This window comes from Cryptomeria japonica, unplaced genomic scaffold, assembly GCF_030272615.1.
Source record: "Cryptomeria japonica unplaced genomic scaffold, Sugi_1.0 HiC_scaffold_127, whole genome shotgun sequence".
NCBI lineage: Eukaryota > Viridiplantae > Streptophyta > Pinopsida > Cupressales > Cupressaceae > Cryptomeria > Cryptomeria japonica.
Window position 1 is genome coordinate 24,437 of NW_026728949.1, and position 22,884 is coordinate 47,320.

General features: G+C 62.7%; 3 non-coding genes across 3 annotated transcripts; all 3 read right to left on the bottom strand.

The window, feature by feature from the left end:
* Positions 1 to 3,622: 3,622 nt before the first annotated feature.
* On the bottom strand, positions 3,623 to 3,741 carry LOC131865958 (5S ribosomal RNA). Its single transcript, XR_009364593.1, has one exon. It is a non-coding gene; the product is annotated as a 5S ribosomal RNA (ribosomal RNA).
* Positions 3,742 to 11,545: 7,804 nt separating this feature from the next.
* On the bottom strand, positions 11,546 to 11,664 carry LOC131865970 (5S ribosomal RNA). Its single transcript, XR_009364604.1, has one exon. It is a non-coding gene; the product is annotated as a 5S ribosomal RNA (ribosomal RNA).
* A 7,805-nt stretch (positions 11,665 to 19,469) lies between these two features.
* LOC131865981 (5S ribosomal RNA) lies at positions 19,470 to 19,588 on the bottom strand. The gene has a single exon (XR_009364615.1). It is a non-coding gene; the product is annotated as a 5S ribosomal RNA (ribosomal RNA).
* Between the last annotated feature and the right edge of the window lie 3,296 nt (positions 19,589 to 22,884).

The following is a 22,884-nucleotide window of genomic DNA, read 5'->3' on the forward strand; positions in this document are numbered from 1 at the left end:
CTCCAAGGTGCGGCGTGCACGAAGTCGGAGCCCGGTTTGCCCCGGGTGCGCACCTCGCGTGCACCTTCGCCGCGGTGGGCACCATGGCGTGCACGAAGTCGGAGCCCGGTTTGCCCCGGGTGCGCACCTCGCGTGCACCTTCGCCGGGGTGGGCACCTTAGTGTGCAGACCTTGGCTGGGTTGCGCGCCCTGGTGGGCACCATGGTGCGCACCAAGGAGCGCTCCGAAGTGTGCTCCAAGGTGCGGCCTGCACGAAGTCGGAGCCCGGTTTGCCCCGGGTGTGCACCTCGGGTGGGCACCTTGGTGCGCATGCCTTGCCTGGGCTGCGCACCAGGGCGGGCTCAAGATGGCACCCGCGTTCCTTTTTTTTCACTATCTTTCAAAACGGAAATTTTAAAATCTCATTTTTTTTTGCCTTTTTCTGGAAATTAGTGAAGGCAGCGCATCAAAGGTGCGCACCTCGCTGCCCACCACGGTGCGCAACGCCGGTGGGCACCCGGGAGTGCTTCGAAGTGTGCTCCAAGGTGCTGCGTGCACGTTGTCGGAGCCCGGTTTGCCCCGGGTGCGCACCTCGCGTGCACCTTCGTCGGGGTGGGCACCTTGGCTGGGTTTGCCCCGGCTGCGCTCCGAAGCGGGGTTATTGGAGCGCCGCCTCTTTTTTTGTCGGAGCGTTTGGTGGGGTTTCTCGCATTGGCTCTTCCGAGGCCCGGTTGCCACCCTGGCGCGCACGAAGTCGGAAGTAGGGTTAATTGCCCGGGTGCGCACCTTTGCCAGGGTGGGCACCTTACCTGGGCTGCGCACCAGGGCGGGCTCAAGATGGCACGCGCGTTCCGTTTTTTTCACTATCTTTCAAAACGGAAATTTTAAAATCTCCTTTTTTTTTTGCCTTTTCTGGAAATTAGTGAAGGCAGCGCATCAAAGGTGCGCACCTCGCTGCCCACCTTGGTGTGCTCTGAGGTGCGCACCCGGGAGCGCTACGAAGTGTGCTCCAAGGTGCGGCGTGCACGTTGTCGGAGCCCGGTTTGCCCCGGGTGCGCACCTCGCCTGCACCTTGGCCGGGGTGGGCACCTTGGCTGGGTTTGCCCAGGGTGCGCTCCGAAGCGGGGTTACTGGAGCGCCCCCTCTTTTTTTGTCAGAGCGTTTGGTGGGGTTTCTCGCATTGGCTCTTCCCAGGCCCGGTTGTTGGGTGCGCTCCCACCCTGGCGCGCGCGAAGTTGGAAGTTGGGTTAATTGCCCGGGCGCGCACCTTCGCCAGGGTGGGCACCTTGGTGCGCACACCTTGGCTGGGCTGCGCACCAGGGCGGGCTCAAGATGGCACCAGCATTCCCTTTTTCTCACTATCTTTCAAAACGGAAATTTTAAAATCTCGTTTTTTTTTTGCCTTTTATGGAAATTAGTGAAGGCATCGCATCAAAGGTGCGCACCTCGCTGCCCACCTTGGTGTGCTCCGAGGTGCCCACCACGGTGCGCAACGCCGGTGCGAACCCGGGAGCGCCCCGATGTGTGCTCCAAGGTGCGGCGTGCACGAAGTCGGACCCCGGTTTGCCCCGGGTGCGCACCTCGCGTGCACCTTGGTGCGCACACCTTGGCTGGGTTGCGCGGCCTGGTGGGCACCATGGTGCGCACCAAGGAGCGCTCCGAAGTGTGCTCCAAGGTGCGGCGTGCACGAAGTCGGAGCCCGGTTTGCCCCGGGTACGCACCTCGCGTGCACCTTCGCCGGGGTGGGCACCTCGGCTGGGTTGCGCGCCCTGGTGCGCACCAAGGAGCGCTCCGAAGTGTGCTCCAAGGTGCGGCGTGCACGAAGTCGGAGCCCGGTTTGCCCCGGGTGCGCACCTTCGCCGCGGTGCGCACCATGGCGTGCACGAAGTCGGAGCCCGGTTTGCCCCGGGTGCGCACCTCGCGTGCACCTTCGGCGGGGTTGCGCGCCCTGGTGGGCACCATGGTGCGCACCAAGGAGCGCTCCGAAGTGTGCTCCAAGGTGCGGCGTGCACGAAGTCGGAGCCCGGTTTGCCCCGGGTGCGCACCTCGCGTGCACCTTCGGCGGGGTTGCGCGCCCTGGTGGGCACCATGGTGCGCACCAAGGAGCGCTCCGAAGTGTGCTCCAAGGTGCGGCGTGCACGAAGTCGGAGCCCGGTTTGCCCCGGGTGCGCACCTCGCGTGCACCTTCGCCGCGGTGGGCACCATGGCGTGCACGAAGTCGGAGCCCGGTTTGCCCCGGGTGCGCACCTCGCGTGCACCTTCGCCGGGGTGGGCACCTCGGCTGGGTTGCGCGCCCTGGTGCGCACCAAGGAGCGCTCCGAAGTGTGCTCCAAGGTGCGGCGTGCACGAAGTCGGAGCCCGGTTTGCCCCGGGTGCGCACCTCGCGTGCACCTTCGCCAGGGTGGGCACCTCGGTGCGCACACCTTCTCAATGTTTTCTTGCCTTTTCTGGAAATTGGTGAAGGCAGCGCATCAAAGGTGCGCACCTCGGTGTGCTCCGAGGTGCGAACCCGAGAGCGCTCCGAGGTGCCCACGAAGTCGAAAGTCGGGTTAATTGCATTGTTTTCCCCGGGTGCGCTCCGAGGTGCGCAACATCGGCGCGCACCAAGGAGGGCTCCGAAGTGTGCTCCAAGGTGCGCACGATGGCGTGCACCTCTGGTGCGCACGATTCGGAGCTCGGTTTGACCGGGGTGCGCACACCTTGGCTGGGTTGCGCACCTTTTGTGCGCTCCAAGGTGCGCACGAAGTCGGAGCTCGGTTTGCCCCGGGTGCGCACCTTCGCCAGGGTGCGCACCTTGATGCGCACGCCTTGGCTGGGCTGCGCACCTTGGTGGGCGCCATGGTGCGCACCTTTCGTGCGCTCCAAGGTGCGCACGAAGTCGGAGCTCGGTTTGCCCCGGGTGCGCACCTTGGTGGGCGCCATGGTGCACTCCGAGGTGCCCAAGATTGGTGCGCACCAAGGAGCGCTCCGAAGTGCGCTCCAAGGTGCGCGCGAAGTCGAAAGTTGGGTTAATTGTCCGGTTTGCCTCGGGTGCGCACCTTGCGTGCACCTTCGCCAGGGTGGGCGCCTTGGTGCGCACACCTTGGCTGGGCTGCGCACACCTTGGCACCCGCGTTTCCTTCATTTTAAATTTTTTTTTTTTACAATCTCTCAAGTGGGAAATTCTATAATCTCAACTTTTTTTGCCTTTTCAGGAAACTTTTGAATGGAGCGCATCATTGGTGCGCTCCGAAGTGTGCTCCAAAGCTCTCTCCAGCTGCGTGCACCTGCCCCGGCCGCGCACCCGGCCCCGCCCAGCTTCGCTCACCTGTCCCGGGCGTCTGGTGCGGAACCTTAGAGTAAGAAACATCACCGTGCACCTTGGCCAACGTGCGCGACTCGACCGAGCGCGCACTGGCCGAGGTGCACACCGATTTCACCTGGGTGCGCGCGCAGCACCTCGGGCGCACCGGGGTGCGCGCACAACGCCCGGGTTGCACCGTGGCCTGTGTGCTCGGGGCGCCTCGGGTGCGCGCTCGGTGTCGCCCCCGCGCGCTGCGGTAGTGCGGGCAGCGCACCCCGGCCCGGCCCGGCCCCGACGAGAACGCAAACGGGCAAAAGGTTTATTCAAATAGCATTGCGACGCCCGGCGAAAAACTAAAAAAGGGTGCAACACCGGGACTTCCCGGGAGGTCACCCATCCCAGTACTACTCCGGCCCAAGCGCGCTTAACTGCGGAGTTCTGATGGGATCCGGTGCACTAACGCTGGTATGATCGCACCCGTTATGAGCTTGTCGCAGTGTGTACTTAGCAAACCGCGACCCACGTGCGAATCCACCCCGGCCACCCACCCCCGTCGAGGTGCACACCCTCCCTCGCGAAGTGCGCCCCGTTCGCCAAGTGTGAGCCCTGCCCGGGTGCGCGCACCTTGCTAGGGCGTCGGGTGTGCACCCGGCCCGGCCTACGTGCGTGCACCTGGAGGGGGCGTCGTGTGCGTGCAGTGTCCCGTCTGCAACGCGGTGCCCACACACCACCTCGGGCGCAACGACCTGCGCTCACATGTGGGCCGAGTGCACCTTGGTGCATGTTCGGGGCGCCTCGGGTGCACGCTCGATCTTGCCCCGGTGCACCAAGGCGCTCGGTTTGCCCCGGGTGCGCACTTGGTGCAAGGTGGGCACCCAAAATAGGGATCAAGCACCAAAACACAAGTTTCGGGATGCAAAATGGGACCCAAGGACCACAAATGCGTTCCAAGACCCATGATGGGTCCACGAGAACAAAAATGTGTTCCGAGACTTAATAAACAAATATTGGGTTTTAGGAGAAGAAACATGCTCTGATGCCCAAAACGAGAATCGACCCCGAAAAGGCCACAGGCCAAAAGTGGGATGCGAGACAAAAAAAAATGGGACCCGAGGACCAAAATTGGGTTCCCAGGTCGAAGACAGGGCAACCGGACAAGAAACGACCTCTAAGGCTCGAAATGAGTCCCGACGACTAAAACTTGACAAGAAGCACCCATCAGGCACCCAACTCGACACCCATGGGATGCCGACCCACCCGGGCTTCCACCTAGCACACCTTGGCACCCACCCACCCTCGCACCCAACCTCGCACCCAACTTAGCACCTTTGAACCCACATTGGCACTCACCCTGACCCTGGCACCTTGGAACCCACATTGGCACTCACCTTGACCCTGGCACCCACCTTTGCACTCACCTTGGGACCCACCCTGGCTCCCACCTCGGCACCCACCCAGACACCCACCTTGGTTCCTTGGCACCCACCTTGGATCCTTGGCACCCACCCCGACACCCACCTTGGCACGCAACTTGGCTACTTGCCACCCACCTTGGCTCCTTGACGCCCACCCCGACAACCACCCCGTGACCTACCCTGGCTAGGGTTGGTGCACACCCACCCTGGTGCCCACCTTGGCACCCACCCTATGACCCACCTTGGCACGCACCTTAGTACCCACCCCGTTACCCACCCTAGGACCCACCCCGTGACCCACCTTGGCCAGGGTGGGTGCCTTGGTGCGCACAACTTGCCTGGGCTGCACACCAGGGCGGGCTCAAGATGGCACCCGCGTTCCGTTTTTTTCACTATCTTTCAAAACGGAAATTTTAAAATCTCATTTTTTTCTTTTTTTTGCCTTTTCTGGAAATTAGTGAAGGCAGCGCATCAAAGGTGCGCAATGCTGGTGCGAACCCGGGAGCGCTCCGATGTGTGCTCCAAGGTGCGGCGTGCACGAAGTCCGAGCCCGGTTTGCCCCGGGTGCGCACCTCGCGTGCACCTTCGCCGGGGTGAGCACCTTGGCTGGGTTGCGCGCCCTGGTGCGTACCAAGGAGCGCTCTGAAGTGTGCTCCAAGGTGCGGCGTGCACGAAGTCGGAGCCCGGTTTGCCCCGGGTGTGCACCTCGGGTGCGCACCTCGCGTGCACCTTCGCTGCGGTGGGCACCTTGGCTGGGTTGCGCGCCTTGGTGGGCACCATGCAGTGCACGAAGTCGGAGCCCGGTTTGCCCCGGGCGCGCACCTCCGCCAGGGTGGGCACCTTGGTGCGCACAACTTGCCTGGGCTGCGCATCAGGAAGGGCTCAAGATGGCACCCGCGTTCCGTTTTTTTCACTATCTTTCAGAACGGAAATTTTAAAATATCGTTTTTTTTTGCCTTTTCTGGAAATTAGTGAAGGCAGCGCATCAAAGGTGCGCAACGCTGGTGCGAACCTGGGAGCGCTCCGATGTGTGCTCCAAGGTGCGGCGTGCACGAAGTCGGAGCCCGGTTTGCCTCGGGTGCGCCCTGGTGGGCACCATGGTGCGCACCAAGGAGCGCTCCGAAGTGTGCTCCAAGGTGCGGCCTGCACGAAGTCGGAGCCCGGTTTGCCCCGGGTGTGCACCTCGGGTGGGCACCTTGGTGCGCATGCCTTGCCTGGGCTGCGCACCAGGGCGGGCTCAAGATGGCACCCGCGTTCCTTTTTTTTCACTATCTTTCAAAACGGAAATTTTAAAATCTCATTTTTTTTTGCCTTTTTCTGGAAATTAGTGAAGGCAGCGCATCAAAGGTGCGCACCTCGCTGCCCACCACGGTGCGCAACGCCGGTGGGCACCCGGGAGTGCTTCGAAGTGTGCTCCAAGGTGCTGCGTGCACGTTGTCGGAGCCCGGTTTGCCCCGGGTGCGCACCTCGCGTGCACCTTCGTCGGGGTGGGCACCTTGGCTTGGTTTGCCCCGGCTGCGCTCCGAAGCGGGGTTATTGGAGCGCCGCCTCTTTTTTTGTCGGAGCGTTTGGTGGGGTTTCTCGCATTGGCTCTTCCGAGGCCCGGTTGCCACCCTGGCGCGCACGAAGTCGGAAGTAGGGTTAATTGCCCGGGTGCGCACCTTTGCCAGGGTGGCACCTTACCTGGGCTGCGCACCAGGGCGGGCTCAAGATGGCACGCGCGTTCCGTTTTTTTCACTATCTTTCAAAACGGAAATTTTAAAATCTCCTTTTTTTTTTGCCTTTTCTGGAAATTAGTGAAGGCAGCGCATCAAAGGTGCGCACCTCGCTGCCCACCTTGGTGTGCTCTGAGGTGCGCACCCGGGAGCGCTACGAAGTGTGCTCCAAGGTGCGGCGTGCACGTTGTCGGAGCCCGGTTTGCCCCGGGTGCGCACCTCGCCTGCACCTTGGCCGGGGTGGGCACCTTGGCTGGGTTTGCCCAGGGTGCGCTCCGAAGCGGGGTTACTGGAGCGCCCCCTCTTTTTTTGTCAGAGAGTTTGGTGGGGTTTCTCGCATTGGCTCTTCCCAGGCCCGGTTGTTGGGTGCGCTCCCACCCTGGCGCGCGCGAAGTTGGAAGTTGGGTTAATTGCCCGGGCGCGCACCTTCGCCAGGGTGGGCACCTTGGTGCGCAAACCTTGGCTGGGCTGCGCACCAGGGCGGGCTCAAGATGGCACCAGCATTCCCTTTTTCTCACTATCTTTCAAAACGGAAATTTTAAAATCTCGTTTTTTTTTTGCCTTTTATGGAAATTAGTGAAGGCATCGCATCAAAGGTGCGCACCTCGCTGCCCACCTTGGTGTGCTCCGAGGTGCCCACCACGGTGCGCAACGCCGGTGCGAACCCGGGAGCGCCCCGATGTGTGCTCCAAGGTGCGGCGTGCACGAAGTCGGACCCCGGTTTGCCCCGGGTGCGCACCTCGCGTGCACCTTGGTGCGCACACCTTGGCTGGGTTGCGCGGCCTGGTGGGCACCATGGTGCGCACCAAGGAGCGCTCCGAAGTGTGCTCCAAGGTGCGGCGTGCACGAAGTCGGAGCCCGGTTTGCCCCGGGTGCGCACCTTCGCCGCGGTGGGCACCATGGCGTGCACGAAGTCGGAGCCCGGTTTGCCCCGGGTGCGCACCTCGCGTGCACCTTCGCCGGGGTGGGCACCTCGGCTGGGTTGCGCGCCCTGGTGCGCACCAAGGAGCGCTCTGAAGTGTGCTCCAAGGTGCGGCGTGCACGAAGTCGGAGCCCGGTTTGCCCCGGGTGTGCACCTCGCGTGCACCTTCGCTGCGGTGGGCACCTTGGCTGGGTTGCGCGCCTTGGTGGGCACCATGCAGTGCACGAAGTCGGAGCCCGGTTTGCCCCGGGCGCGCACCTCCGCCAGGGTGGGCACCTTGGTGCGCACAACTTGCCTGGGCTGCGCACCAGGAAGGGCTCAAGATGGCACCCGCGTTCCGTTTTTTTCACTATCTTTCAGAACGGAAATTTTAAAATATCGTTTTTTTTTGCCTTTTCTGGAAATTAGTGAAGGCAGCGCATCAAAGGTGCGCAACGCTGGTGCGAACCTGGGAGCGCTCCGATGTGTGCTCCAAGGTGCGGCGTGCACGAAGTCGGACCCCGGTTTGCCCCGGGTGCGCACCTCGCGTGCACCTTGGTGCGCACACCTTGGCTGGGTTGCGCGCCCTGGTGGGCACCATGGTGCGCACCAAGGAGCGCTCCGAAGTGTGCTCCAAGGTGCGGCGTGCACGAAGTCGGAGCCCGGTTTGCCCCGGGTGCGCACCTCGCGTGCACCTTCGCCGCGGTGGGCACCATGGCGTGCACGAAGTCGGAGCCCGGTTTGCCCCGGGTGCGCACCTCGCGTGCACCTTCGCCGGGGTGGGCACCTTAGTGTGCAGACCTTGGCTGGGTTGCGCGCCCTGGTGGGCACCATGGTGCGCACCAAGGAGCGCTCCGAAGTGTGCTCCAAGGTGCGGCCTGCACGAAGTCGGAGCCCGGTTTGCCCCGGGTGTGCACCTCGGGTGGGCACCTTGGTGCGCATGCCTTGCCTGGGCTGCGCACCAGGGCGGGCTCAAGATGGCACCCGCGTTCCTTTTTTTTCACTATCTTTCAAAACGGAAATTTTAAAATCTCATTTTTTTTTGCCTTTTTCTGGAAATTAGTGAAGGCAGCGCATCAAAGGTGCGCACCTCGCTGCCCACCACGGTGCGCAACGCCGGTGGGCACCCGGGAGTGCTTCGAAGTGTGCTCCAAGGTGCTGCGTGCACGTTGTCGGAGCCCGGTTTGCCCCGGGTGCGCACCTCGCGTGCACCTTCGTCGGGGTGGGCACCTTGGCTGGGTTTGCCCCGGCTGCGCTCCGAAGCGGGGTTATTGGAGCGCCGCCTCTTTTTTTGTCGGAGCGTTTGGTGGGGTTTCTCGCATTGGCTCTTCCGAGGCCCGGTTGCCACCCTGGCGCGCACGAAGTCGGAAGTAGGGTTAATTGCCCGGGTGCGCACCTTTGCCAGGGTGGGCACCTTACCTGGGCTGCGCACCAGGGCGGGCTCAAGATGGCACGCGCGTTCCGTTTTTTTCACTATCTTTCAAAACGGAAATTTTAAAATCTCCTTTTTTTTTTGCCTTTTCTGGAAATTAGTGAAGGCAGCGCATCAAAGGTGCGCACCTCGCTGCCCACCTTGGTGTGCTCTGAGGTGCGCACCCGGGAGCGCTACGAAGTGTGCTCCAAGGTGCGGCGTGCACGTTGTCGGAGCCCGGTTTGCCCCGGGTGCGCACCTCGCCTGCACCTTGGCCGGGGTGGGCACCTTGGCTGGGTTTGCCCAGGGTGCGCTCCGAAGCGGGGTTACTGGAGCGCCCCCTCTTTTTTTGTCAGAGCGTTTGGTGGGGTTTCTCGCATTGGCTCTTCCCAGGCCCGGTTGTTGGGTGCGCTCCCACCCTGGCGCGCGCGAAGTTGGAAGTTGGGTTAATTGCCCGGGCGCGCACCTTCGCCAGGGTGGGCACCTTGGTGCGCACACCTTGGCTGGGCTGCGCACCAGGGCGGGCTCAAGATGGCACCAGCATTCCCTTTTTCTCACTATCTTTCAAAACGGAAATTTTAAAATCTCGTTTTTTTTTTGCCTTTTATGGAAATTAGTGAAGGCATCGCATCAAAGGTGCGCACCTCGCTGCCCACCTTGGTGTGCTCCGAGGTGCCCACCACGGTGCGCAACGCCGGTGCGAACCCGGGAGCGCCCCGATGTGTGCTCCAAGGTGCGGCGTGCACGAAGTCGGACCCCGGTTTGCCCCGGGTGCGCACCTCGCGTGCACCTTGGTGCGCACACCTTGGCTGGGTTGCGCGGCCTGGTGGGCACCATGGTGCGCACCAAGGAGCGCTCCGAAGTGTGCTCCAAGGTGCGGCGTGCACGAAGTCGGAGCCCGGTTTGCCCCGGGTACGCACCTCGCGTGCACCTTCGCCGGGGTGGGCACCTCGGCTGGGTTGCGCGCCCTGGTGCGCACCAAGGAGCGCTCCGAAGTGTGCTCCAAGGTGCGGCGTGCACGAAGTCGGAGCCCGGTTTGCCCCGGGTGCGCACCTTCGCCGCGGTGCGCACCATGGCGTGCACGAAGTCGGAGCCCGGTTTGCCCCGGGTGCGCACCTCGCGTGCACCTTCGGCGGGGTTGCGCGCCCTGGTGGGCACCATGGTGCGCACCAAGGAGCGCTCCGAAGTGTGCTCCAAGGTGCGGCGTGCACGAAGTCGGAGCCCGGTTTGCCCCGGGTGCGCACCTCGCGTGCACCTTCGGCGGGGTTGCGCGCCCTGGTGGGCACCATGGTGCGCACCAAGGAGCGCTCCGAAGTGTGCTCCAAGGTGCGGCGTGCACGAAGTCGGAGCCCGGTTTGCCCCGGGTGCGCACCTCGCGTGCACCTTCGCCGCGGTGGGCACCATGGCGTGCACGAAGTCGGAGCCCGGTTTGCCCCGGGTGCGCACCTCGCGTGCACCTTCGCCGGGGTGGGCACCTCGGCTGGGTTGCGCGCCCTGGTGCGCACCAAGGAGCGCTCCGAAGTGTGCTCCAAGGTGCGGCGTGCACGAAGTCGGAGCCCGGTTTGCCCCGGGTGCGCACCTCGCGTGCACCTTCGCCAGGGTGGGCACCTCGGTGCGCACACCTTCTCAATGTTTTCTTGCCTTTTCTGGAAATTGGTGAAGGCAGCGCATCAAAGGTGCGCACCTCGGTGTGCTCCGAGGTGCGAACCCGAGAGCGCTCCGAGGTGCCCACGAAGTCGAAAGTCGGGTTAATTGCATTGTTTTCCCCGGGTGCGCTCCGAGGTGCGCAACATCGGCGCGCACCAAGGAGGGCTCCGAAGTGTGCTCCAAGGTGCGCACGATGGCGTGCACCTCTGGTGCGCACGATTCGGAGCTCGGTTTGACCGGGGTGCGCACACCTTGGCTGGGTTGCGCACCTTTTGTGCGCTCCAAGGTGCGCACGAAGTCGGAGCTCGGTTTGCCCCGGGTGCGCACCTTCGCCAGGGTGCGCACCTTGATGCGCACGCCTTGGCTGGGCTGCGCACCTTGGTGGGCGCCATGGTGCGCACCTTTCGTGCGCTCCAAGGTGCGCACGAAGTCGGAGCTCGGTTTGCCCCGGGTGCGCACCTTGGTGGGCGCCATGGTGCACTCCGAGGTGCCCAAGATTGGTGCGCACCAAGGAGCGCTCCGAAGTGCGCTCCAAGGTGCGCGCGAAGTCGAAAGTTGGGTTAATTGTCCGGTTTGCCTCGGGTGCGCACCTTGCGTGCACCTTCGCCAGGGTGGGCGCCTTGGTGCGCACACCTTGGCTGGGCTGCGCACACCTTGGCACCCGCGTTTCCTTCATTTTAAATTTTTTTTTTTTACAATCTCTCAAGTGGGAAATTCTATAATCTCAACTTTTTTTGCCTTTTCAGGAAACTTTTGAATGGAGCGCATCATTGGTGCGCTCCGAAGTGTGCTCCAAAGCTCTCTCCAGCTGCGTGCACCTGCCCCGGCCGCGCACCCGGCCCCGCCCAGCTTCGCTCACCTGTCCCGGGCGTCTGGTGCGGAACCTTAGAGTAAGAAACATCACCGTGCACCTTGGCCAACGTGCGCGACTCGACCGAGCGCGCACTGGCCGAGGTGCACACCGATTTCACCTGGGTGCGCGCGCAGCACCTCGGGCGCACCGGGGTGCGCGCACAACGCCCGGGTTGCACCGTGGCCTGTGTGCTCGGGGCGCCTCGGGTGCGCGCTCGGTGTCGCCCCCGCGCGCGCGGTAGTGCGGGCAGCGCACCCCGGCCCGGCCCGGCCCCGACGAGAACGCAAACGGGCAAAAGGTTTATTCAAATAGCATTGCGACGCCCGGCGAAAAACTAAAAAAGGGTGCAACACCGGGACTTCCCGGGAGGTCACCCATCCCAGTACTACTCCGGCCCAAGCGCGCTTAACTGCGGAGTTCTGATGGGATCCGGTGCACTAACGCTGGTATGATCGCACCCGTTATGAGCTTGTCGCAGTGTGTACTTAGCAAACCGCGACCCACGTGCGAATCCACCCCGGCCACCCACCCCCGTCGAGGTGCACACCCTCCCTCGCGAAGTGCGCCCCGTTCGCCAAGTGTGAGCCCTGCCCGGGTGCGCGCACCTTGCTAGGGCGTCGGGTGTGCACCCGGCCCGGCCTACGTGCGTGCACCTGGAGGGGGCGTCGTGTGCGTGCAGTGTCCCGTCTGCAACGCGGTGCCCACACACCACCTCGGGCGCAACGACCTGCGCTCACATGTGGGCCGAGTGCACCTTGGTGCATGTTCGGGGCGCCTCGGGTGCACGCTCGATCTTGCCCCGGTGCACCAAGGCGCTCGGTTTGCCCCGGGTGCGCACTTGGTGCAAGGTGGGCACCCAAAATAGGGATCAAGCACCAAAACACAAGTTTCGGGATGCAAAATGGGACCCAAGGACCACAAATGCGTTCCAAGACCCATGATGGGTCCACGAGAACAAAAATGTGTTCCGAGACTTAATAAACAAATATTGGGTTTTAGGAGAAGAAACATGCTCTGATGCCCAAAACGAGAATCGACCCCGAAAAGGCCACAGGCCAAAAGTGGGATGCGAGACAAAAAAAAATGGGACCCGAGGACCAAAATTGGGTTCCCAGGTCGAAGACAGGGCAACCGGACAAGAAACGACCTCTAAGGCTCGAAATGAGTCCCGACGACTAAAACTTGACAAGAAGCACCCATCAGGCACCCAACTCGACACCCATGGGATGCCGACCCACCCGGGCTTCCACCTAGCACACCTTGGCACCCACCCACCCTCGCACCCAACCTCGCACCCAACTTAGCACCTTTGAACCCACATTGGCACTCACCCTGACCCTGGCACCTTGGAACCCACATTGGCACTCACCTTGACCCTGGCACCCACCTTTGCACTCACCTTGGGACCCACCCTGGCTCCCACCTCGGCACCCACCCAGACACCCACCTTGGTTCCTTGGCACCCACCTTGGATCCTTGGCACCCACCCCGACACCCACCTTGGCACGCAACTTGGCTACTTGCCACCCACCTTGGCTCCTTGACGCCCACCCCGACAACCACCCCGTGACCTACCCTGGCTAGGGTTGGTGCACACCCACCCTGGTGCCCACCTTGGCACCCACCCTATGACCCACCTTGGCACGCACCTTAGTACCCACCCCGTTACCCACCCTAGGACCCACCCCGTGACCCACCTTGGCCAGGGTGGGTGCCTTGGTGCGCACAACTTGCCTGGGCTGCACACCAGGGCGGGCTCAAGATGGCACCCGCGTTCCGTTTTTTTCACTATCTTTCAAAACGGAAATTTTAAAATCTCATTTTTTTCTTTTTTTTGCCTTTTCTGGAAATTAGTGAAGGCAGCGCATCAAAGGTGCGCAATGCTGGTGCGAACCCGGGAGCGCTCCGATGTGTGCTCCAAGGTGCGGCGTGCACGAAGTCCGAGCCCGGTTTGCCCCGGGTGCGCACCTCGCGTGCACCTTCGCCGGGGTGAGCACCTTGGCTGGGTTGCGCGCCCTGGTGCGTACCAAGGAGCGCTCTGAAGTGTGCTCCAAGGTGCGGCGTGCACGAAGTCGGAGCCCGGTTTGCCCCGGGTGTGCACCTCGGGTGCGCACCTCGCGTGCACCTTCGCTGCGGTGGGCACCTTGGCTGGGTTGCGCGCCTTGGTGGGCACCATGCAGTGCACGAAGTCGGAGCCCGGTTTGCCCCGGGCGCGCACCTCCGCCAGGGTGGGCACCTTGGTGCGCACAACTTGCCTGGGCTGCGCATCAGGAAGGGCTCAAGATGGCACCCGCGTTCCGTTTTTTTCACTATCTTTCAGAACGGAAATTTTAAAATATCGTTTTTTTTTGCCTTTTCTGGAAATTAGTGAAGGCAGCGCATCAAAGGTGCGCAACGCTGGTGCGAACCTGGGAGCGCTCCGATGTGTGCTCCAAGGTGCGGCGTGCACGAAGTCGGAGCCCGGTTTGCCTCGGGTGCGCCCTGGTGGGCACCATGGTGCGCACCAAGGAGCGCTCCGAAGTGTGCTCCAAGGTGCGGCCTGCACGAAGTCGGAGCCCGGTTTGCCCCGGGTGTGCACCTCGGGTGGGCACCTTGGTGCGCATGCCTTGCCTGGGCTGCGCACCAGGGCGGGCTCAAGATGGCACCCGCGTTCCTTTTTTTTCACTATCTTTCAAAACGGAAATTTTAAAATCTCATTTTTTTTTGCCTTTTTCTGGAAATTAGTGAAGGCAGCGCATCAAAGGTGCGCACCTCGCTGCCCACCACGGTGCGCAACGCCGGTGGGCACCCGGGAGTGCTTCGAAGTGTGCTCCAAGGTGCTGCGTGCACGTTGTCGGAGCCCGGTTTGCCCCGGGTGCGCACCTCGCGTGCACCTTCGTCGGGGTGGGCACCTTGGCTTGGTTTGCCCCGGCTGCGCTCCGAAGCGGGGTTATTGGAGCGCCGCCTCTTTTTTTGTCGGAGCGTTTGGTGGGGTTTCTCGCATTGGCTCTTCCGAGGCCCGGTTGCCACCCTGGCGCGCACGAAGTCGGAAGTAGGGTTAATTGCCCGGGTGCGCACCTTTGCCAGGGTGGCACCTTACCTGGGCTGCGCACCAGGGCGGGCTCAAGATGGCACGCGCGTTCCGTTTTTTTCACTATCTTTCAAAACGGAAATTTTAAAATCTCCTTTTTTTTTTGCCTTTTCTGGAAATTAGTGAAGGCAGCGCATCAAAGGTGCGCACCTCGCTGCCCACCTTGGTGTGCTCTGAGGTGCGCACCCGGGAGCGCTACGAAGTGTGCTCCAAGGTGCGGCGTGCACGTTGTCGGAGCCCGGTTTGCCCCGGGTGCGCACCTCGCCTGCACCTTGGCCGGGGTGGGCACCTTGGCTGGGTTTGCCCAGGGTGCGCTCCGAAGCGGGGTTACTGGAGCGCCCCCTCTTTTTTTGTCAGAGAGTTTGGTGGGGTTTCTCGCATTGGCTCTTCCCAGGCCCGGTTGTTGGGTGCGCTCCCACCCTGGCGCGCGCGAAGTTGGAAGTTGGGTTAATTGCCCGGGCGCGCACCTTCGCCAGGGTGGGCACCTTGGTGCGCAAACCTTGGCTGGGCTGCGCACCAGGGCGGGCTCAAGATGGCACCAGCATTCCCTTTTTCTCACTATCTTTCAAAACGGAAATTTTAAAATCTCGTTTTTTTTTTGCCTTTTATGGAAATTAGTGAAGGCATCGCATCAAAGGTGCGCACCTCGCTGCCCACCTTGGTGTGCTCCGAGGTGCCCACCACGGTGCGCAACGCCGGTGCGAACCCGGGAGCGCCCCGATGTGTGCTCCAAGGTGCGGCGTGCACGAAGTCGGACCCCGGTTTGCCCCGGGTGCGCACCTCGCGTGCACCTTGGTGCGCACACCTTGGCTGGGTTGCGCGGCCTGGTGGGCACCATGGTGCGCACCAAGGAGCGCTCCGAAGTGTGCTCCAAGGTGCGGCGTGCACGAAGTCGGAGCCCGGTTTGCCCCGGGTGCGCACCTTCGCCGCGGTGGGCACCATGGCGTGCACGAAGTCGGAGCCCGGTTTGCCCCGGGTGCGCACCTCGCGTGCACCTTCGCCGGGGTGGGCACCTCGGCTGGGTTGCGCGCCCTGGTGCGCACCAAGGAGCGCTCTGAAGTGTGCTCCAAGGTGCGGCGTGCACGAAGTCGGAGCCCGGTTTGCCCCGGGTGTGCACCTCGCGTGCACCTTCGCTGCGGTGGGCACCTTGGCTGGGTTGCGCGCCTTGGTGGGCACCATGCAGTGCACGAAGTCGGAGCCCGGTTTGCCCCGGGCGCGCACCTCCGCCAGGGTGGGCACCTTGGTGCGCACAACTTGCCTGGGCTGCGCACCAGGAAGGGCTCAAGATGGCACCCGCGTTCCGTTTTTTTCACTATCTTTCAGAACGGAAATTTTAAAATATCGTTTTTTTTTGCCTTTTCTGGAAATTAGTGAAGGCAGCGCATCAAAGGTGCGCAACGCTGGTGCGAACCTGGGAGCGCTCCGATGTGTGCTCCAAGGTGCGGCGTGCACGAAGTCGGACCCCGGTTTGCCCCGGGTGCGCACCTCGCGTGCACCTTGGTGCGCACACCTTGGCTGGGTTGCGCGCCCTGGTGGGCACCATGGTGCGCACCAAGGAGCGCTCCGAAGTGTGCTCCAAGGTGCGGCGTGCACGAAGTCGGAGCCCGGTTTGCCCCGGGTGCGCACCTCGCGTGCACCTTCGCCGCGGTGGGCACCATGGCGTGCACGAAGTCGGAGCCCGGTTTGCCCCGGGTGCGCACCTCGCGTGCACCTTCGCCGGGGTGGGCACCTTAGTGTGCAGACCTTGGCTGGGTTGCGCGCCCTGGTGGGCACCATGGTGCGCACCAAGGAGCGCTCCGAAGTGTGCTCCAAGGTGCGGCCTGCACGAAGTCGGAGCCCGGTTTGCCCCGGGTGTGCACCTCGGGTGGGCACCTTGGTGCGCATGCCTTGCCTGGGCTGCGCACCAGGGCGGGCTCAAGATGGCACCCGCGTTCCTTTTTTTTCACTATCTTTCAAAACGGAAATTTTAAAATCTCATTTTTTTTTGCCTTTTTCTGGAAATTAGTGAAGGCAGCGCATCAAAGGTGCGCACCTCGCTGCCCACCACGGTGCGCAACGCCGGTGGGCACCCGGGAGTGCTTCGAAGTGTGCTCCAAGGTGCTGCGTGCACGTTGTCGGAGCCCGGTTTGCCCCGGGTGCGCACCTCGCGTGCACCTTCGTCGGGGTGGGCACCTTGGCTGGGTTTGCCCCGGCTGCGCTCCGAAGCGGGGTTATTGGAGCGCCGCCTCTTTTTTTGTCGGAGCGTTTGGTGGGGTTTCTCGCATTGGCTCTTCCGAGGCCCGGTTGCCACCCTGGCGCGCACGAAGTCGGAAGTAGGGTTAATTGCCCGGGTGCGCACCTTTGCCAGGGTGGGCACCTTACCTGGGCTGCGCACCAGGGCGGGCTCAAGATGGCACGCGCGTTCCGTTTTTTTCACTATCTTTCAAAACGGAAATTTTAAAATCTCCTTTTTTTTTTGCCTTTTCTGGAAATTAGTGAAGGCAGCGCATCAAAGGTGCGCACCTCGCTGCCCACCTTGGTGTGCTCTGAGGTGCGCACCCGGGAGCGCTACGAAGTGTGCTCCAAGGTGCGGCGTGCACGTTGTCGGAGCCCGGTTTGCCCCGGGTGCGCACCTCGCCTGCACCTTGGCCGGGGTGGGCACCTTGGCTGGGTTTGCCCAGGGTGCGCTCCGAAGCGGGGTTACTGGAGCGCCCCCTCTTTTTTTGTCAGAGCGTTTGGTGGGGTTTCTCGCATTGGCTCTTCCCAGGCCCGGTTGTTGGGTGCGCTCCCACCCTGGCGCGCGCGAAGTTGGAAGTTGGGTTAATTGCCCGGGCGCGCACCTTCGCCAGGGTGGGCACCTTGGTGCGCACACCTTGGCTGGGCTGCGCACCAGGGCGGGCTCAAGATGGCACCAGCATTCCCTTTTTCTCACTATCTTTCAAAACGGAAATTTTAAAATCTCGTTTTTTTTTTGCCTTTTATGGAAATTAGTGAAGGCATCGCATCAAAGGTGCGCACCTCGCTGCCCACCTTGGTGTGCTCCGAGGTGCCCACCACGGTGCGCAACGCCGGTGCGAACCCGGGAGCGCCCCGATGTGTGCTCCAAGGTGCGGCGTGCACGAAGTCGGACCCCGGTTTGCCCCGGGTGCGCACCTCGCGTGCACCTTGGTGCGCACACCTTGGCTGGGTTGCGCGGCCTGGTGGGCACCATGGTGCGCACCAAGGAGCGCTCCGAAGTGTGCTCCAAGGTGCGGCGTGCACGAAGTCGGAGCCCGGTTTGCCCCGGGTACGCACCTCGCGTGCACCTTCGCCGGGGTGGGCACCTCGGCTGGGTTGCGCGCCCTGGTGCGCACCAAGGAGCGCTCCGAAGTGTGCTCCAAGGTGCGGCGTGCACGAAGTCGGAGCCCGGTTTGCCCCGGGTGCGCACCTTCGCCGCGGTGCGCACCATGGCGTGCACGAAGTCGGAGCCCGGTTTGCCCCGGGTGCGCACCTCGCGTGCACCTTCGGCGGGGTTGCGCGCCCTGGTGGGCACCATGGTGCGCACCAAGGAGCGCTCCGAAGTGTGCTCCAAGGTGCGGCGTGCACGAAGTCGGAGCCCGGTTTGCCCCGGGTGCGCACCTCGCGTGCACCTTCGGCGGGGTTGCGCGCCCTGGTGGGCACCATGGTGCGCACCAAGGAGCGCTCCGAAGTGTGCTCCAAGGTGCGGCGTGCACGAAGTCGGAGCCCGGTTTGCCCCGGGTGCGCACCTCGCGTGCACCTTCGCCGCGGTGGGCACCATGGCGTGCACGAAGTCGGAGCCCGGTTTGCCCCGGGTGCGCACCTCGCGTGCACCTTCGCCGGGGTGGGCACCTCGGCTGGGTTGCGCGCCCTGGTGCGCACCAAGGAGCGCTCCGAAGTGTGCTCCAAGGTGCGGCGTGCACGAAGTCGGAGCCCGGTTTGCCCCGGGTGCGCACCTCGCGTGCACCTTCGCCAGGGTGGGCACCTCGGTGCGCACACCTTCTCAATGTTTTCTTGCCTTTTCTGGAAATTGGTGAAGGCAGCGCATCAAAGGTGCGCACCTCGGTGTGCTCCGAGGTGCGAACCCGAGAGCGCTCCGAGGTGCCCACGAAGTCGAAAGTCGGGTTAATTGCATTGTTTTCCCCGGGTGCGCTCCGAGGTGCGCAACATCGGCGCGCACCAAGGAGGGCTCCGAAGTGTGCTCCAAGGTGCGCACGATGGCGTGCACCTCTGGTGCGCACGATTCGGAGCTCGGTTTGACCGGGGTGCGCACACCTTGGCTGGGTTGCGCACCTTTTGTGCGCTCCAAGGTGCGCACGAAGTCGGAGCTCGGTTTGCCCCGGGTGCGCACCTTCGCCAGGGTGCGCACCTTGATGCGCACGCCTTGGCTGGGCTGCGCACCTTGGTGGGCGCCATGGTGCGCACCTTTCGTGCGCTCCAAGGTGCGCACGAAGTCGGAGCTCGGTTTGCCCCGGGTGCGCACCTTGGTGGGCGCCATGGTGCACTCCGAGGTGCCCAAGATTGGTGCGCACCAAGGAGCGCTCCGAAGTGCGCTCCAAGGTGCGCGCGAAGTCGAAAGTTGGGTTAATTGTCCGGTTTGCCTCGGGTGCGCACCTTGCGTGCACCTTCGCCAGGGTGGGCGCCTTGGTGCGCACACCTTGGCTGGGCTGCGCACACCTTGGCACCCGCGTTTCCTTCATTTTAAATTTTTTTTTTTTACAATCTCTCAAGTGGGAAATTCTATAATCTCAACTTTTTTTGCCTTTTCAGGAAACTTTTGAATGGAGCGCATCATTGGTGCGCTCCGAAGTGTGCTCCAAAGCTCTCTCCAGCTGCGTGCACCTGCCCCGGCCGCGCACCCGGCCCCGCCCAGCTTCGCTCACCTGTCCCGGGCGTCTGGTGCGGAACCTTAGAGTAAGAAACATCACCGTGCACCTTGGCCAACGTGCGCGACTCGACCGAGCGCGCACTGGCCGAGGTGCACACCGATTTCACCTGGGTGCGCGCGCAGCACCTCGGGCGCACCGGGGTGCGCGCACAACGCCCGGGTTGCACCGTGGCCTGTGTGCTCGGGGCGCCTCGGGTGCGCGCTCGGTGTCGCCCCCCGCGCGCGCGGTAGTGCGGGCAGCGCACCCCGGCCCGGCCCGGCCCCGACGAGAACGCAAACGGGCAAAAGGTTTATTCAAATAGCATTGCGACGCCCGGCGAAAAACTAAAAAAGGGTGCAACACCGGGACTTCCCGGGAGGTCACCCATCCCAGTACTACTCCGGCCCAAGCGCGCTTAACTGCGGAGTTCTGATGGGATCCGGTGCACTAACGCTGGTATGATCGCACCCGTTATGAGCTTGTCGCAGTGTGTACTTAGCAAACCGCGACCCACGTGCGAATCCACCCCGGCCACCCACCCCCGTCGAGGTGCACACCCTCCCTCGCGAAGTGCGCCCCGTTCGCCAAGTGTGAGCCCTGCCCGGGTGCGCGCACCTTGCTAGGGCGTCGGGTGTGCACCCGGCCCGGCCTACGTGCGTGCACCTGGAGGGGGCGTCGTGTGCGTGCAGTGTCCCGTCTGCAACGCGGTGCCCACACACCACCTCGGGCGCAACGACCTGCGCTCACATGTGGGCCGAGTGCACCTTGGTGCATGTTCGGGGCGCCTCGGGTGCACGCTCGATCTTGCCCCGGTGCACCAAGGCGCTCGGTTTGCCCCGGGTGCGCACTTGGTGCAAGGTGGGCACCCAAAATAGGGATCAAGCACCAAAACACAAGTTTCGGGATGCAAAATGGGACCCAAGGACCACAAATGCGTTCCAAGACCCATGATGGGTCCACGAGAACAAAAATGTGTTCCGAGACTTAATAAACAAATATTGGGTTTTAGGAGAAGAAACATGCTCTGATGCCCAAAACGAGAATCGACCCCGAAAAGGCCACAGGCCAAAAGTGGGATGCGAGACAAAAAAAAATGGGACCCGAGGACCAAAATTGGGTTCCCAGGTCGAAGACAGGGCAACCGGACAAGAAACGACCTCTAAGGCTCGAAATGAGTCCCGACGACTAAAACTTGACAAGAAGCACCCATCAGGCACCCAACTCGACACCCATGGGATGCCGACCCACCCGGGCTTCCACCTAGCACACCTTGGCACCCACCCACCCTCGCACCCAACCTCGCACCCAACTTAGCACCTTTGAACCCACATTGGCACTCACCCTGACCCTGGCACCTTGGAACCCACATTGGCACTCACCTTGACCCTGGCACCCACCTTTGCACTCACCTTGGGACCCACCCTGGCTCCCACCTCGGCACCCACCCAGACACCCACCTTGGTTCCTTGGCACCCACCTTGGATCCTTGGCACCCACCCCGACACCCACCTTGGCACGCAACTTGGCTACTTGCCACCCACCTTGGCTCCTTGACGCCCACCCCGACAACCACCCCGTGACCTACCCTGGCTAGGGTTGGTGCACACCCACCCTGGTGCCCACCTTGGCACCCACCCTATGACCCACCTTGGCACGCACCTTAGTACCCACCCCGTTACCCACCCTAGGACCCACCCCGTGACCCACCTTGGCCAGGGTGGGTGCCTTGGTGCGCACAACTTGCCTGGGCTGCACACCAGGGCGGGCTCAAGATGGCACCCGCGTTCCGTTTTTTTCACTATCTTTCAAAACGGAAATTTTAAAATCTCATTTTTTTCTTTTTTTTGCCTTTTCTGGAAATTAGTGAAGGCAGCGCATCAAAGGTGCGCAATGCTGGTGCGAACCCGGGAGCGCTCCGATGTGTGCTCCAAGGTGCGGCGTGCACGAAGTCCGAGCCCGGTTTGCCCCGGGTGCGCACCTCGCGTGCACCTTCGCCGGGGTGAGCACCTTGGCTGGGTTGCGCGCCCTGGTGCGTACCAAGGAGCGCTCTGAAGTGTGCTCCAAGGTGCGGCGTGCACGAAGTCGGAGCCCGGTTTGCCCCGGGTGTGCACCTCGGGTGCGCACCTCGCGTGCACCTTCGCTGCGGTGGGCACCTTGGCTGGGTTGCGCGCCTTGGTGGGCACCATGCAGTGCACGAAGTCGGAGCCCGGTTTGCCCCGGGCGCGCACCTCCGCCAGGGTGGGCACCTTGGTGCGCACAACTTGCCTGGGCTGCGCATCAGGAAGGGCTCAAGATGGCACCCGCGTTCCGTTTTTTTCACTATCTTTCAGAACGGAAATTTTAAAATATCGTTTTTTTTTGCCTTTTCTGGAAATTAGTGAAGGCAGCGCATCAAAGGTGCGCAACGCTGGTGCGAACCTGGGAGCGCTCCGATGTGTGCTCCAAGGTGCGGCGTGCACGAAGTCGGAGCCCGGTTTGCCTCGGGTGCGCCCTGGTGGGCACCATGGTGCGCACCAAGGAGCGCTCCGAAGTGTGCTCCAAGGTGCGGCCTGCACGAAGTCGGAGCCCGGTTTGCCCCGGGTGTGCACCTCGGGTGGGCACCTTGGTGCGCATGCCTTGCCTGGGCTGCGCACCAGGGCGGGCTCAAGATGGCACCCGCGTTCCTTTTTTTTCACTATCTTTCAAAACGGAAATTTTAAAATCTCATTTTTTTTTGCCTTTTTCTGGAAATTAGTGAAGGCAGCGCATCAAAGGTGCGCACCTCGCTGCCCACCACGGTGCGCAACGCCGGTGGGCACCCGGGAGTGCTTCGAAGTGTGCTCCAAGGTGCTGCGTGCACGTTGTCGGAGCCCGGTTTGCCCCGGGTGCGCACCTCGCGTGCACCTTCGTCGGGGTGGGCACCTTGGCTTGGTTTGCCCCGGCTGCGCTCCGAAGCGGGGTTATTGGAGCGCCGCCTCTTTTTTTGTCGGAGCGTTTGGTGGGGTTTCTCGCATTGGCTCTTCCGAGGCCCGGTTGCCACCCTGGCGCGCACGAAGTCGGAAGTAGGGTTAATTGCCCGGGTGCGCACCTTTGCCAGGGTGGCACCTTACCTGGGCTGCGCACCAGGGCGGGCTCAAGATGGCACGCGCGTTCCGTTTTTTTCACTATCTTTCAAAACGGAAATTTTAAAATCTCCTTTTTTTTTTGCCTTTTCTGGAAATTAGTGAAGGCAGCGCATCAAAGGTGCGCACCTCGCTGCCCACCTTGGTGTGCTCTGAGGTGCGCACCCGGGAGCGCTACGAAGTGTGCTCCAAGGTGCGGCGTGCACGTTGTCGGAGCCCGGTTTGCCCCGGGTGCGCACCTCGCCTGCACCTTGGCCGGGGTGGGCACCTTGGCTGGGTTTGCCCAGGGTGCGCTCCGAAGCGGGGTTACTGGAGCGCCCCCTCTTTTTTTGTCAGAGAGTTTGGTGGGGTTTCTCGCATTGGCTCTTCCCAGGCCCGGTTGTTGGGTGCGCTCCCACCCTGGCGCGCGCGAAGTTGGAAGTTGGGTTAATTGCCCGGGCGCGCACCTTCGCCAGGGTGGGCACCTTGGTGCGCAAACCTTGGCTGGGCTGCGCACCAGGGCGGGCTCAAGATGGCACCAGCATTCCCTTTTTCTCACTATCTTTCAAAACGGAAATTTTAAAATCTCGTTTTTTTTTTGCCTTTTATGGAAATTAGTGAAGGCATCGCATCAAAGGTGCGCACCTCGCTGCCCACCTTGGTGTGCTCCGAGGTGCCCACCACGG